Below are 14,246 nucleotides of genomic sequence, written 5' to 3'. Positions count from 1 at the left end.
CCACAGTTCAAAAGCATCAATTCTTCGGTGCTCAGCTTTCTTCACAGTCAAGAAGAGATAAGAAAGCCTTCCTCAGCGATCAATGCAAAGAAATAGAGGAAAACAACACAATAGGGAAGACTAAAGACCTCTTCAAGAAAATAACATTTTAATATACTAGCTATGAACATTTGTTGCAAAAAATGCCAGATAAGCAAAGAAAAAAGTCACCTCTAGTCAGGACATCTGGAGATAAAATCTGTTAACATTTTTAGGTGTGAATATGTGTTTATGTGTGTGAAAAGTTTTTATTATCAGTAAATATATTTCCTAAATCTCATTTCAATAGCTATTTAATGTTCCATCATACATCATACAAAATAATTCATTTATTGAGTTATTTAATCCTACTTGGGGCACTTGAGTTGTATGTAATTATACAGCACTAAATAATGCCATAATGAATATTCTCATAGAAAAATACAAATGAAATCAAAATTATTTTGCCAAGTTCCAGGAAAATAAGCCAATTTGGAATTTAACTGAAACAACACGTAAACTCTAGTGTAACACTGGAAAGACCTGCTCCAGTAGGACTAATGAATTTTCCTTTCCCTTTATTTTTATCAGAGATTTTTTTACTGTACAATTCTCCCATTCTTCACATCAGCACATTTCTTTTCCTTTACTAGAATTTAGGTAATTTATTTTTTTCATTTTGTTGGCAAACATCATCAATGCAACAAATTGTAAACACTGCCCTCTCTCTTTCTTCTCATCTACCTCCCTCAAGAATTTTCCTCCCGAGCTCAGCTAGTGAGCTCAGCGACAATTACAAACTATATCATTTACATATTTTCTAAAATTAAATGGTATTGTATAGTAGATATATTCAGCAATTGTACTGAAAGTGTAGCTAACAAATGTCTTTTGTTGTTAATTTTTTATGGGAGTATAGCTGATTTACAATGTACTGTTAGTTTCAGGTATACAGCAAAGTGAATCAGTTATTTAGATACATATATCCAACTCTATTTTTAAGATTCTTTTCTCATTTAGGCCATTATTGAGCATTGAGTAGAGTTCCCTCTGCTGTACAAAATCTATACATTTGAGTCTCTTTCTTTCTGTACACATCTCTAGCTGTATCAATACTACAGTTGTCATACTGAAGAATTAAAAATGAATGTCAAGTAAAAAAAAAAAAGAAGAAGAAAATTAGAGATACCAAGGGAACAATTCATGCAAAGATGGGCTCGATAAAGGACAGAAATGGTATGGACCTAACAGAAGCAGAAGATATTAAGAAGAGGTGGCAAGAATACACAGAAGAACTGTACAAAAAAGATCTTCATGACCCAGATAATCACGATGGTGTGATCACTGACCTAGAGCCAGACATCCTGGAATGTGAAGTCAAGTGGGCCTTAGAAAGCATCACTACAAACAAAGCTAGTGGAGGTGATGGAATTCCAGTTGAGCTATTCCAAATCCTGAAAGATGATGCTGGGAAAGTGCTGCACTCAATATGCCAGCACATTTGGAAAACTCAGCAGTGGCCACAAGACTGGAAAAGGTCAGTTTTCATTCCAATCCCAAAGAAAGGCAATGCCAAAGAATGCTCAAACTACCGCACAATTGCATTCATCTCACACGCTAGTAAAGTAATGCTCAAAATTCTCCAATGGAATATTACTCAGCTTTAAAAAAAGAACACATTTGAGTCAGTTCTAATGAGGTGGATGAAACTGAGCCATTATACAGAGGGAAGTAAGTCAGAAAGAGAAACACCAGTACAGTATATTAATGAATATATATGGAATTTGGAAAGACAGTAACAATGGCCCTATATGCAAGACAGCAAAAAAGACACAGATGTAAAGAACAGACTTTTGGACTATGTGGGAGAAGCTGAGGGTGGGATGATATGAGAGAATAGCATTGAAACATGTATATTGTCATATGTAAAACAGATGACCAATGCAAGTTCAACGCATGAAGCAGGGCACTCAAAGTCGGTGCTCTGGGACAACCCAGAGGGATTGCATGGGAAGGGAGGTGGGAGGGTGGTTCAGGATGGTGGGGCACATGTACACTCATGGCTGATTCATGTTGATGTATGGCAAAACCACTATAATATTGTAAAGTAATTGCCTCCAATTAAAACAAATAAATTTATTTAAAAAAAGAAGATGGCAAGGAAACTGAATAGACATTTTTCCAAAGAAGATATCCAAATGGCCAACAGATCCATAAAAAAGGTGCTCAACATCACTAATCATCATGGAAATGCAAATCAAAACTATAATGAGATACCATCTCACACTTGTTAGAATGGCTATTATCAAGAAGACAAGTGATAACAAATGCTCATGAAGATGTGGGGAAAAGGGAGTCCTTGTGCACTATTGATGGGAATGTAAATTAATTGTCACTTATGGATAACAGTATGGAGGCTTCTCAAAAAATTAAAAATAGAACTACCATGTGTTCTAAAAATCTCACTTCTGGATCTATATTCAAGGAAGTAAAAATAAGAGTTAAAAGATACCTGCAGCCACATTATTTATTGTAGTACTATTCACAATAGTCAAATACAGAAACACCTTTTAAGTGTCTGTTAGCAGATGAATGGATGAAGATGTTTACATACACAATGGAATTTTGAAGTCATGAGAAAGAAGGAATTTTTGCCATTTGCAACAACATGAATGGCCTATGAGATATTATGCCACATGCAATAAGTCAGACAGAAAAAGACAAAAACTACAGGGTTTCATTTATCTGTTGAATCTAAATAAAATGTCAAGCTCATAGAAATAGAGTGCAGAAGAGTGGTTGACAGGGACTGGGCAGTGGGGGAAACAGAAAGAGGCTGGTAAGAGTATACAAACCTTCAGCTCTGAGATGAAGAAATTCTGAGTACCTAATATAAAATATGATGACTGTAGTTGATAACACTGTGTTGTACAAATGAAAGTTGCTAAGAGAGTAAAACTTGAATGTTCTCTCATATGCAAAAATGATAAATATATGAGGTGATGGATGTGTTAATTAACTAGATGGGGGATACGTCTATGACCACAAGGCACATATTAAATATTTTATGGTTTTATATATGAATTACACCTCAATGAAGCAGAAATATTTTTAAAAGAAAAAGATAAAAAAGAAAATCAGAGAATCTGCAATGGTAGTGCTTTTTGGAAACATTAAGGAAGAGGTAAAATAACAAGTGTAAAGGATTCATTAGATATTCACAGCTGCAAAGTAGAACAGGGTGATGTGTTGGGCTTTTGTCTTCAATTCCAGCAGCCAACCATGAGTGAAGACAGACAGTCTTACAAGGGTAGCCATGACTTTTTCCATCTAGAGCTGTCCAGAGTTGATCATGGTGATCTGGGGATATAACTGTGATGTTTCTCAGGCTGCGGAACAGTGAAAATTACACTGTTGCTAATAAGCAGTCAGGAAAAGATCAGAGAACCAAGAAACATATGTTTTCTCAGGCTCAAACCTCTGTAGATTCCTCCTGGATAGACAATGTGGTGATCATTCTAAACACTCTCATAGGTTGAAACTTCTGCCAAAAGTGCCTAGAGGCACATGGCTTGCATATCTTGATAAAGTTTCTAGAAATCTAAAGTTGTGATGATCTTATTAATCCCTTCCAATGTTATGATCTTTTCCAGTCATACCTCTTTTATCTAAAATATTGTATTTTCAGCTCACTTCTTCTCTAACTTTGTGTTACCCAGAGTCTAATTCACTTTTATCTGAATCATGTAAGAAAAGTTAAAGAAGTTAGTGAATCTCTAATGAACACTAAGGGGGAAAGGGGGGTTGAGGTGAATTGAGAGACTGGGACTGATACATATACACTAGTATGTATAAAATAGATAACTAATGAGAACCTTCTGTATAGCACACGGAACTCTACTTAATGCTCTGTGGTGACCTAAATGGGAATGAAATCGAAAAAAGAGGGGATATGTGAATCAGTTCAGTTCAGTTCAGTCACTCAGTCATGTCCGACTCTTTGCGACCCCATGAATCGCAGCATGCAAGGTCTCCCTGTCCATCACCATCTCCCAGAGTTCACCCAGACTCATGTCCATCGAGTCAGTGATGCCATCCAGCCATCTCATCCTCTGTTGTTCCCTTCTCCTCCTGCCCCCAATCCCTCCCAGCATCAGAGTCTTTTCCAATGAGTCAACTCTTCGCATGAGGTGGCCAAAGTACTGGAGTTTCAGCTTTAGCATCAGTCCTTCCAATGAACACCCAGGACTGATCTCCTTTACGATGGACTGGTTGGATCTCCTTGCAGTCAAGGGACTCTCAAGAGTCTTCTCCAACACCACAGTTCAAAAGCATCAATTCTTCGGTGCTCAGCTTTCTTCACAGTCCAACTCTCACATCCATACATGACTACTGGAAAAACCATAGCCTTGACTAGATGGACCTTTGTTGGCAAAGTAATGTCTCTGCTTTTCAATATGCTATCTAGGTTGGTCATAGCTTTCCTTCAAAGGAGCAAGCGTCTTTTAATCTCATGGCTGCAATCACCATCTGCAGTGATTTTGGAGCCCAAAAAAAGAAAGTCTGACACTGTTTCCACTGTTTCCCCATCTATTTCCCATGAAGTGATGGGACCAGATGCCATGATCTTCGTTTTCTGAATGTTGAGCTTTAAGCCAACTTGTTCACTTTCCTCTTTCACTTTCATCAAGAGGCTTTTTAGTTCCTCTTCACTTTCTGCCATAAGGGTGGTGTCATCTGCATATCTGAGGTTATTGATATTTCTCCTGGCAATCTTGATTCCAGCTTGTGCTTCTTCCAGCACAGCATTTCTCATGATGTACTCTGCATAGAAATTAAATAAGCAGGGTGACAATATACAGCCTTGACGGACTCCTTTTCCTATTTGGAACCAGTCTGTTGTTCCATGTCCAGTTCTAACTGTTGCTTCCTGACCTGCATATAGGTTTCTCAAGAGGCAGGTCAGGTGGTCTGGTATCCCCATCTCTTGAAGAATTTTCCACAGTTTATTGTGATCCGCACAGTCAAAGGCTTTGGCTAGTTAATAAAGCACTATGTGAAATACATATAGCTGATTCACTTCACTATATAGCAGAAACTAACACAACATTGTAAAGCAACCATACCCCAATTTTTTTTTTAAAAAGCAGAAAAAAATAATGTAATCTCTACACATCAATGCTTCTCCAAAATAAAAATCCTATACAATCCTACATACATTCAGTGAAATAACCTATCTGGTGTCACATCCATTCTTCCAAAAACCTTAATTACCTCATGTATCATTAATAATGACCTGGGTTTGATCCCTGGGTTGGGAAGATCCCCTGCAGGAGGGATGGCAACCCACTCCAATATTCTGGCCTGGAGAATTCCATGGACTGTATATCCATGGGGTCACAAAGAGTTGGACATGACTGAACAACTTTCACTTCATTATTAATAATATTAATCCCTGAAGATTTGAGTAGACTATCTTCAGACTGAGGTAGAACTTTCATTTTGTTGCCTCATTTTGCAGCCTCTACATATTGGTTCAAAGAACTAACTCTGGAAATTTCAAGAGATACACTTAAAGAATCCCAAATAGTATCCTGTTACATTCTTTCATCATATTTAGCTAATGCCTACTCTGAGCTATCTATAATAAAGAAGGTAGACAATTCTTTTCAACAAAGATGACTATGTTATTTCCATTTATCTTATCTCTTTTCTTCCCAAACACCCATAAGTCATCTATTCACACACATCTCTTCTTTTGGAAAAAGAGTTATGGTACAGGGCGAGTTTGTACTGATGGTAAGACTCAGAGGACCACTGAAATTCTCTCCTTGGTGTTTAGTGTTTCATTGGCTGCCTGACTCTATATTCCTGATGCTTTGTCAATGTATCAAGCTGTGTTTGGAAAAGAACTTGTCCAAATTCTCCATTTTACCTCCACTTAATGTAACTGGTGATGGCGTGGAAATTCTCTTCAAGGTAAACATGAAGAAACTCTAAGGTGGTAATACTTGCCCTTCAGTTGAAATAATTACCTGGTCTTTACTGACTGCAGACTTTTGGGTGTTGATAGAACACATTCGGCAGGTTCTTTTTAAAAATAGGTAATGATCCTTTAGAGGATGAAACCCCACTTCATAACATGCAATTTTGTTAACCACTCTGTTTAGAAAACTGGGCTCCCTCTGGTTTCCCAGCGCTGGTAGCTCTGCTTGACGCATGAGGTTGGAGCTGCGTCCGTCATGCCACTTTAGATTACTGGATCTCACAGGATGCTACAAGGCAGACACACCCCAGGCTGACTCACTGAGTGGGAAGTTTAAAAAGATGGTTTTCCTCAGCCATCAATTAGATAAACCACATTTTCCAGGAGAAAAACAGCATCTTGAAAAGTTCTTTACAAACAAAGCTCTCTTGCTCATAATGCTTTCGGTCATGTTTTCTTGTGAAGGGAAGTATAACTTTAACCTTAATTGCACTTACAAATTAGCAAGTAAAATATAATGCCACCCTTTCCCCAGTCCTTCCTTCCTTCCTTTCTTTTTTTTTTTCTTCAAAAGGAGACCCTTTCATGATTTTAGCTCTGGTAAAATTAGAGCTTTCTTCCTCTTTGCCTCTTCCCTCAAAGTTGTGGTTTTGACCAACCACGTGGTGAATAAGTTATAGATGCCTGAGCTCTGTTTCCTCTGCCCTAGTTACTCTTCTTTATACATTTTCTTTCTACCTTTTTTGCAACCTCCTTGAAAATATAGTGAGGAAAGGACATTTTCAGATTGTGTCTTTTTGAACGGCAATTTGGATTTAAGATATTTGTCAGGAAGAATTAAGCACCGAATAATAATTTAAATCTCTTTGCCTCATGTTTCTCCAGTGCTGGCTCTGTGTTTGGAAAGTAATGGATAAGTGTCTCTCACTGTACTGTAGGATTCCAAAGAACAAAGGGCATGTTTGTGGCTTCTATCTCTTGGTATACAAAGTACCTAATGCACATTAAGTTACATGTTAAAATAGACCTTCTTTATCACATAAATGAATAAATGAGAAAAATACATAATCAAATAATTTTCACAAAATATTTTGTACAAAATCTCTTGATCTTACTCATCCAAAACTTGAGACCAAGATGACAATATTATTGCTTGGGATTCCATACTGATATTTTGGGTCTGAAGATCCTCTGTATATCCTTTTAATACTGATATCTAGATGTGAGACCAGCAGTTGATCATCTCCATCCCTTTACTGTCCTACTTTTGGGTATGTGAATATAAGGATCCAGGATCATTAAGGCATCCCCCTGCTTTTTGGTCTCTTGTGCTAAGTCACTTCAGTTTGACTATTTGTGATCCTATGGACTGTAGCCCACCAGGCCCCTCTGTCCATGGGATTCTCCAGGCAAGAATACTGGTCTCTTAGATTTGTCTTTATTGGAGTCAATTTACAGCAGCCAATGGTAATATGTGCTCAGTAAATTCAGATGAAAGCAGTGCCAACAGGTAAGAATAATGTGACCAGGTTTTCTTGTATGGATATGTGTGTGTGTCTGTATTATCCTATTTAAGTCTCATAATAATTGAGAAAGTTATTATCTTCACCTCACAAATGAGAAAATAGCAGCTGGTTCAGATAAGTAGTTTGCTACAAGTCAGAAAACTGAAGTTTTGCATTCTGGCTTCAAGATGTGTACTCATAAATACTAAATAATGCTGCTCCCACCAAATTATATTTCCTCTCTGGTATTAGATATTCTGCCACTCTTTTCCATTTGAATTACATTAGATATTTTTGAAAATTTATTTTACAACAGAATAGTAGTAAAATAGACACCATGGAGATAAAGTCTGTGCCCTTTGATAATGGATGTTATGATTCCTGTGTTATGGCTTAAGGCATCACCACTGCTTCTTTAGGGGATGGGGCAGGTTAAAACCTGCCCCCCCCCCACCACCCTTGGGACTAGGAGAATGGGGCAGGTGAAACAGGAAATACAGTTCTTAATATGGAATGAACAAAACCATCCAAAGCTTTCCATATCACCACTGTCTCCTTGGGTGTCCTGAGCTCCATCCTATATTTTGAAAGGCTTAGGAACACTCCAGGCCTATGGGTTGGATGCCAACATATGGTAACTCAGACAAGCCAACATTCTTCAGACATAGCAGAGCACTCTCCTGTTGAACAATCAGAGGGCATACAGGCACCTGCAATGGGTGCTCACTTGGAATAAAAGGGATGGCCTCTGAGCATCACTGGCTCAGGTCCCAAAAGGCTTTGGGGTGCTGCATGGTGCTAACATAAATAAGAAAAAATAAGAGTAGACTTTGCATATTGAGCCTGCTCCTCTCCTCCAAGCACAGAAGGTCTCTCCCACTCCTCCGTCCTACCTGTCTACATTCTTCTCTATCTCCCAACCTATATATTCTACCAACTGTTTCTGATCAAACATTATATGCTTTCAGGCAGCTTTAGGATCCTATTCTGGAAGTCAGTGCTGAGCACTGTTTTATATGAATGTTCCATAGGTTCCAAACATCCTAATGTTCTCACAGGTAACAGATGGAATAGGGGAAGTTCGTGAATAAGGAAAAGCAAGGGGGAAAAATCATATTAATATGTTTCAAAATATAATATTGCACCTAAGACTCCAGAGGATCTTACAGAAGGTCTTAATGTATTTAAAGGCTTTTGAGTATCATCATATTAGCATCATATTTTCAGAAGTTGTTTTTCAAAAACTGAAGTTGCCAAATGCTGAAATCAATCCAGTTTGGATACTAAATTTATGCCATCTTTTCTATTGTAAATTGATAATTATATACTCTACTGACCCTGTCCCAATATATATGAATTTCAACAAGCCTTTTTATAAGAGAGAGTCTTTCTGATAGAAAGTTCCTATCATTAATCAAGGGTAACTACAGATGTCGGACACGACTGAGCGACTTCACTTTCACTTTTCACTTTCATGCATTGGAGAAGGAAATGGCAACCCACTCCAGTGTTCTTGCCTGAAGAATCCCAGGGACAGAGGAGCCTAGTAGGAGGCCATCTATGGGGTCGCACAGAGTCGGACACGACTGAAGCAACTTAGCAGCAGCAACTACAGATGAGTAGGTGAGAAGACCATTAGTGAGCTTGATGCAGCTTGGAGAGGAGTTTCCAGAGCTGCTTCAGTTCAGTTCAGTCACTCAATCCTGTCCGACTCTTTGTGACCCCATGAATCACAGCACACCAGGCTTCCCTGTCCATCACCAACTCCTGGAGTTCACTCAAACTCATGTCCATCAAGTCAGTGATGCCATCCAACCATCTCATCTTCTGTCATCCCCTTCTCCCACCTTCAATCTTTCCCAGCATCAGGGTCTTTTCCAGTGAGTCAGTTCTTTACATCAGGTAGCCAAAGTATTGGAGTTTCAGCTTCAGCATCATCCCTTCCAATGAATATTCAGGACTGATTTCCTTTAGGATGGACTGGTTGGATCTCCTTGCAGTCAAGGGACTCTCAAGAGTCTTCTCCAACACCACAGTTCAAAAACATCAATTCTTCAGTGCTCAGCTTTCTTTACAGTCCAATTCTCACATCCATACATGACTACTGGAAAAACCATAGCTTTGACTAGACAGACCTTTGTTGGCAAAGTAATGTCTCTATTTTTTAATATGCTGTCTAGGTTGGTCATAGCTTTTTTTTCAAGAAACAAGCATCTTTTAATTTCATGGCTGTAGTCACCATCTGCAGTGATTTTGCAGCCCCCCAAAATAAAGTCTGTCACTGTTTCCATTGTTTCCCCATTTATTTGCCATGGTGATGGGACCAGATGCCATGATCTCAGTTTTCTGAATGCTGAGTTTTAAGCAAACTTTTTCACTCTTCTCTTTCACTTTCATCAAGATGCTGTTTAGTTCTTCTTTGCTTTCTGCCATAAGGGTGGTGTCATCTGAGGTTACTGATATTTCTCCCAGTAATCTTGATTCCAGCTTGTGCTTCATCCAGCCTGGCATTTCTCAAGATGTACTCTGCATAGAAGTTAAATTAACAGGGTGACAATATACAGGCTTGACATACTCCTTTTCCTATTTGGAACCAATCTGTTCCATGTCCAGTTCTAACCAGTCTGTTGTTCCATGTCCAATTCTAACTGTTGCTTCTTGACCTGCATACAGATTTCTCAGGAGGCAGGTCAGGTGGTCTGGTATTCCCATCTCTTGACGAATTTTCCACAGTTTGTTGTGATCCACACTGTCAAAGGCTTTGGGGTAGTCAATAAAGCAGAAGTAGATGTTTTTCTGGTATTCTCCTGCTTTTTCGATGATCCAACGGATGTTGGCAATTTGATCTCTGGTTACTCTGGCTTTTCTAAATCCAGTTTCAACATCTGGAAGTTCAGAGTTCATGTACTGTTGAAGCCTGGCTTGGATAGTTTTGAGCATTAAAATGATAGATTTATCTTAGAGGTTGCTTACTCTTTGTTGTAGCCATAGCTGTCAGAGACTAAAATTCCTTTACTGTCTTTGTTTACTTTGGTGACCCCTGTTGACTTTAAGTTTCCATAGAGATTCTTTCTTAAGTAGGGTCTGAGCTTTGCAGTTCTTTTAGCTATAATTCACTGTTGTTATGTTGGAGCCCTATCCCTGTGGTGGTAAGAAGTGGAGGAAGGGAAATGCTCTAGTGCTGTGATTAAGTCTTAGTCTTCAGGGAGCCTATGCCCTAAACTGACTTTCACAAATACTTCTTAGGTCCCTGTTCCAGTCCTGTCCATTGGTGTGACAGTAAGGCTAGAGGGGGCTGGAAGAAGATATTCCTCTTCTCCCCAGTCACTTAGACTCTGGTAAATGGTTTACCTTGAGGGCAGGCCTTTGTTAAGGAGGGCCAAGAGTTCTGAATGCATCTCAAAATGATTACTTTCCCTTCCCCCTGCCAGAAGCACTGGAGGCAAGGTGGGATGGGGTTTCCTCTGATATTCACCTTAAGAACCTGATTAGGTCCTTGAGGTAAAACTTATAAAATGTGAAGTTTATCCACACTGCTCCTCCAGCAATCTATCAATGACAGTTTTAAGTATTCCTGTCTATAACCTTCTGTTCCTGGGCTTCTGCCCCCATATTCTGTGATTCTCAGTTTCTACCTCTTTCTAGATTTTGTGGCACCAGTTTGTCATGTGACCTCAATTCTCAGATGGATCTAGAAAGAGTTGTTGATTTTTCAGTTTGTTCAGCATTTTTCTTGTTTTGAGAACAAGAGTGATGACTTGTTCCAATCTCTTTATATATCAGGCCAGAAACTGGAAGTCAGAAAGACAGATTTATTAATATATCTAGTTTAGAGAGAGAACAGTAGTCCTGATACAGACTACTTCAAGAAATGAACTTCAGCTGTAGTTAACTCACTTGAAAAATCATATCCAAATAATAGTGAAAGGAAAATAAAATCATTGGCAAATAAAGATTATTTAAAAATCTGAAAACTGGTCTGACTCAGAATTAGTACCACGCTGCCATTTAGGAAATTTATCCATGATTGCTAAGCTATCCTAACCACTACTTTCGAGATCTAGATTTGTAAAACATATAGACAATATCAACAATTGATTTTTTGTTACTTAGATATACATTGTGAAGTGATTTCTAATGAGATACCAAGAATTCTACCACATAAACAGAAATATTTAGCAATCTCCAGCCACTGTTGGTAGAAATTCAGTAAGTAAATTCTTTCTCATAGATAATAATGCTATATAATTTGGTAAAGTAAAAGTACTATGATTCACCTGCCAGTGAATTAGCGCCTCAGAAAATACCATGAAATGCATATTAGATGATTCAAAGTCAATAAAAATTTTCCCACAAAGAAAACATCAGACCCAAAAAACTTTACAGAGTAGTTCTACCACATATTCAAAGAAAAAAATAATTTCAGGTTTTTACAAAACTCTTCCAAGAGGATAGAGACAGAGAATATGCCCAATCTCATTTTATAAGTCCAGCATTTTGATGTTTAAACTTGACCAGAACAGTCAAATAGATAAAAATTATGCAACAATCACACTATTGAACAAATATATAAAATATAAATGCGTGCATCCTAAGTCACTCCAGTCATGCCCGACTCTTTGTGACCCTATAGACTGTAGCCCACCAGGCTTCTCTGTCCATGGGATTCTCCAGGCAAGAATAACGGAGTGGGTGGCAATGCCCTCCTCCAAACATAAGTAATTAAATAAAATATTAGCAGTTGGCATAAAGTAATACATAAGTTAATACATCATCAGTGAGATAAGTTTATCCCAGGACTGGAAAGTTGATAACAACAGAAAATCATTTAATATAACTTTTCATATTATTAAAGGAAGAAAGGCAGATGATTATCTTAATAGATGCAGAAAAAGCATTTTTTATTTTTTATTTTTTTGTTGTTGTTGTTGTTCCTAATTTTATTTTATTTTTAAACTTTACATAATTGTATTAGTTTTGCCAAATATCAAAATGAATCCGCCACAGGTATATATGTGTTCCCCATCCTGAACCCTCCTCCCTCCTCCCTCCCCATACCATCCCTCTGGGTCGTCCCAGTGCACTAGCCCCAAGCATCCAGTATCGTGCATCGAACCTGGACTGGCAACTCGTTTCATACATGATATTTTACATGTTTCAATGCCATTCTCCCAAATCTTCCCACCCTCTCCCTCTCCCACAGAGTCCATAAGACTGTTCTATATATCAGTGTCTCTTTTGCTGTCTTGTACACCGGGTTATTGTTAGCATCTTTCTAAATTCCATATATATGCGTTAGTATACTGTATTTATGTTTTTCCTTCTGGCTTACTTCACTCTGTATAATAGGCTCCAGTTTCACCCACCTCATTAAAACTGATTCAAATGTATTCTTTTTAATGGCTGAGTAATACTCCATTGTGTATATGTACCACAGCTTTCTTATCCATTCATCTGCTGATGGACATCTAGGTTGCTTCCATTTTTAAAATTCAATATTCATATATGATTTAAAAGAAATCTTAGCAAATTAGGTAAGCATGAAACTTCACTAATTTTATAAAAGGCAAACATAAACAGTCAAACAAAAATATATATTAAACATAAACCTAATGAGGTAATGTTGAAGGCATTTCCATTAAGGTCAGGAAAGAGATCAAGATGGCTGTTACCATCACTTCTAGTCAACCACTGACTATGGGATCTAGCTGATGCAACCTAGTAGGAAGAAAAGAAACAAAGGAAATAAGAAAGCAAAAGAAGAACCAAAAGACTCATTTTTACAGATGATATAATTTTCATCTTAATGTAAAAAAAAATCTAAAAGAAATTTTAGAAAAATTAAGACATTTAATAAGAAAGTTTGGCAAGTCTTGATATAAAAATCAGTTGTATTTATACATCAGGGATAGCCATTACAAAGCAGTTTTAAATAAGGACATTTTCAATGGCAACTAAAAATATAAAAATACTTAGGAATAATTATATCAAAAGTCAGGCAAACCCTTAATGGAGCAAATTAAGAAATTTTGATAAAAATCATCAAAGATGATTAAACAAGAGAAATAACCTGTTCTTGCAAAGACTCAATTTTGCCCCTATTAAGCCATAGATTAAGTGATTTACAATAAAAATTCTCAAATGGTTGTAAAGAGCACTGCAGTGCTTCAGGACCTGGTAACATGCATCAGTAGGAGGTGGTAGAGAACACAGGGAACTAGATTCTGAAGGTCCTGGATCAACTGGGTCATATCATAAAATTGGATAAGAGAGAGTTTTTTGATTTGGAAGCACATTTCTACACTATATGATTTAATCCCTTAGCAAGGATGCCAGGAGACAATGTTATCACACTGCTAGGACAGCTCTTTATTGTTGTTTAGTCACTAAGCTGTGTGCAACTCTTTGTGACCCCATGTATTGTAACCTGCCAGGCTTCTCTGTCCATGGGATTTCTCAGGCAAGAATACTGGAGTGAGCTGCCATTTCCTTCTCCAAGGGATCTTCTCAACCCTTGCATTTCCTGCAAGAGATCAACCCTGCATTTTCTGCATTGGCAGGCAGATTCTCTACCACTGAGCCACCAGGGAAGTCCCAAGGATAGCTCTTAGATGCCTGGGAAAACCAATAGCACTCACTAAGTGAAGTATAAGTGCTAGAACTGCAACAGCCAGGAGAGGATCAACAGTTCACAGAAGTGGACATTCCAAAGTGATATAGTACATGAAGCAAAAAGC

At 37.9% G+C, this 14,246-nt stretch overlaps 1 long non-coding RNA gene across 4 annotated transcripts in view; it reads right to left on the bottom strand.

The window, feature by feature from the left end:
- Positions 1–14,246, bottom strand: part of LOC113891514 — a 187,362-nt gene that overhangs the window by 64,840 nt on the left and 108,276 nt on the right. The window contains exon 5 of one of the 4 annotated variants that reach the window (XR_003510784.1): positions 12,976–13,227. The exons of the other annotated variants lie outside the window; for them this stretch is intronic. This is a non-coding gene — a long non-coding RNA (uncharacterized LOC113891514). Of the gene's footprint in view, positions 1–12,975; positions 13,228–14,246 lie in introns of those variants that run through there. 4 annotated transcript variants of the gene reach the window in all.

Source organism: Bos indicus x Bos taurus, chromosome 4 (genome assembly GCF_003369695.1).
Source record: "Bos indicus x Bos taurus breed Angus x Brahman F1 hybrid chromosome 4, Bos_hybrid_MaternalHap_v2.0, whole genome shotgun sequence".
NCBI classification, from domain to species: domain Eukaryota; kingdom Metazoa; phylum Chordata; class Mammalia; order Artiodactyla; family Bovidae; genus Bos; species Bos indicus x Bos taurus.
Note: the sequence above shows the minus strand (reverse complement) of the source record. Positions and strands in the feature narration are given on the sequence as shown.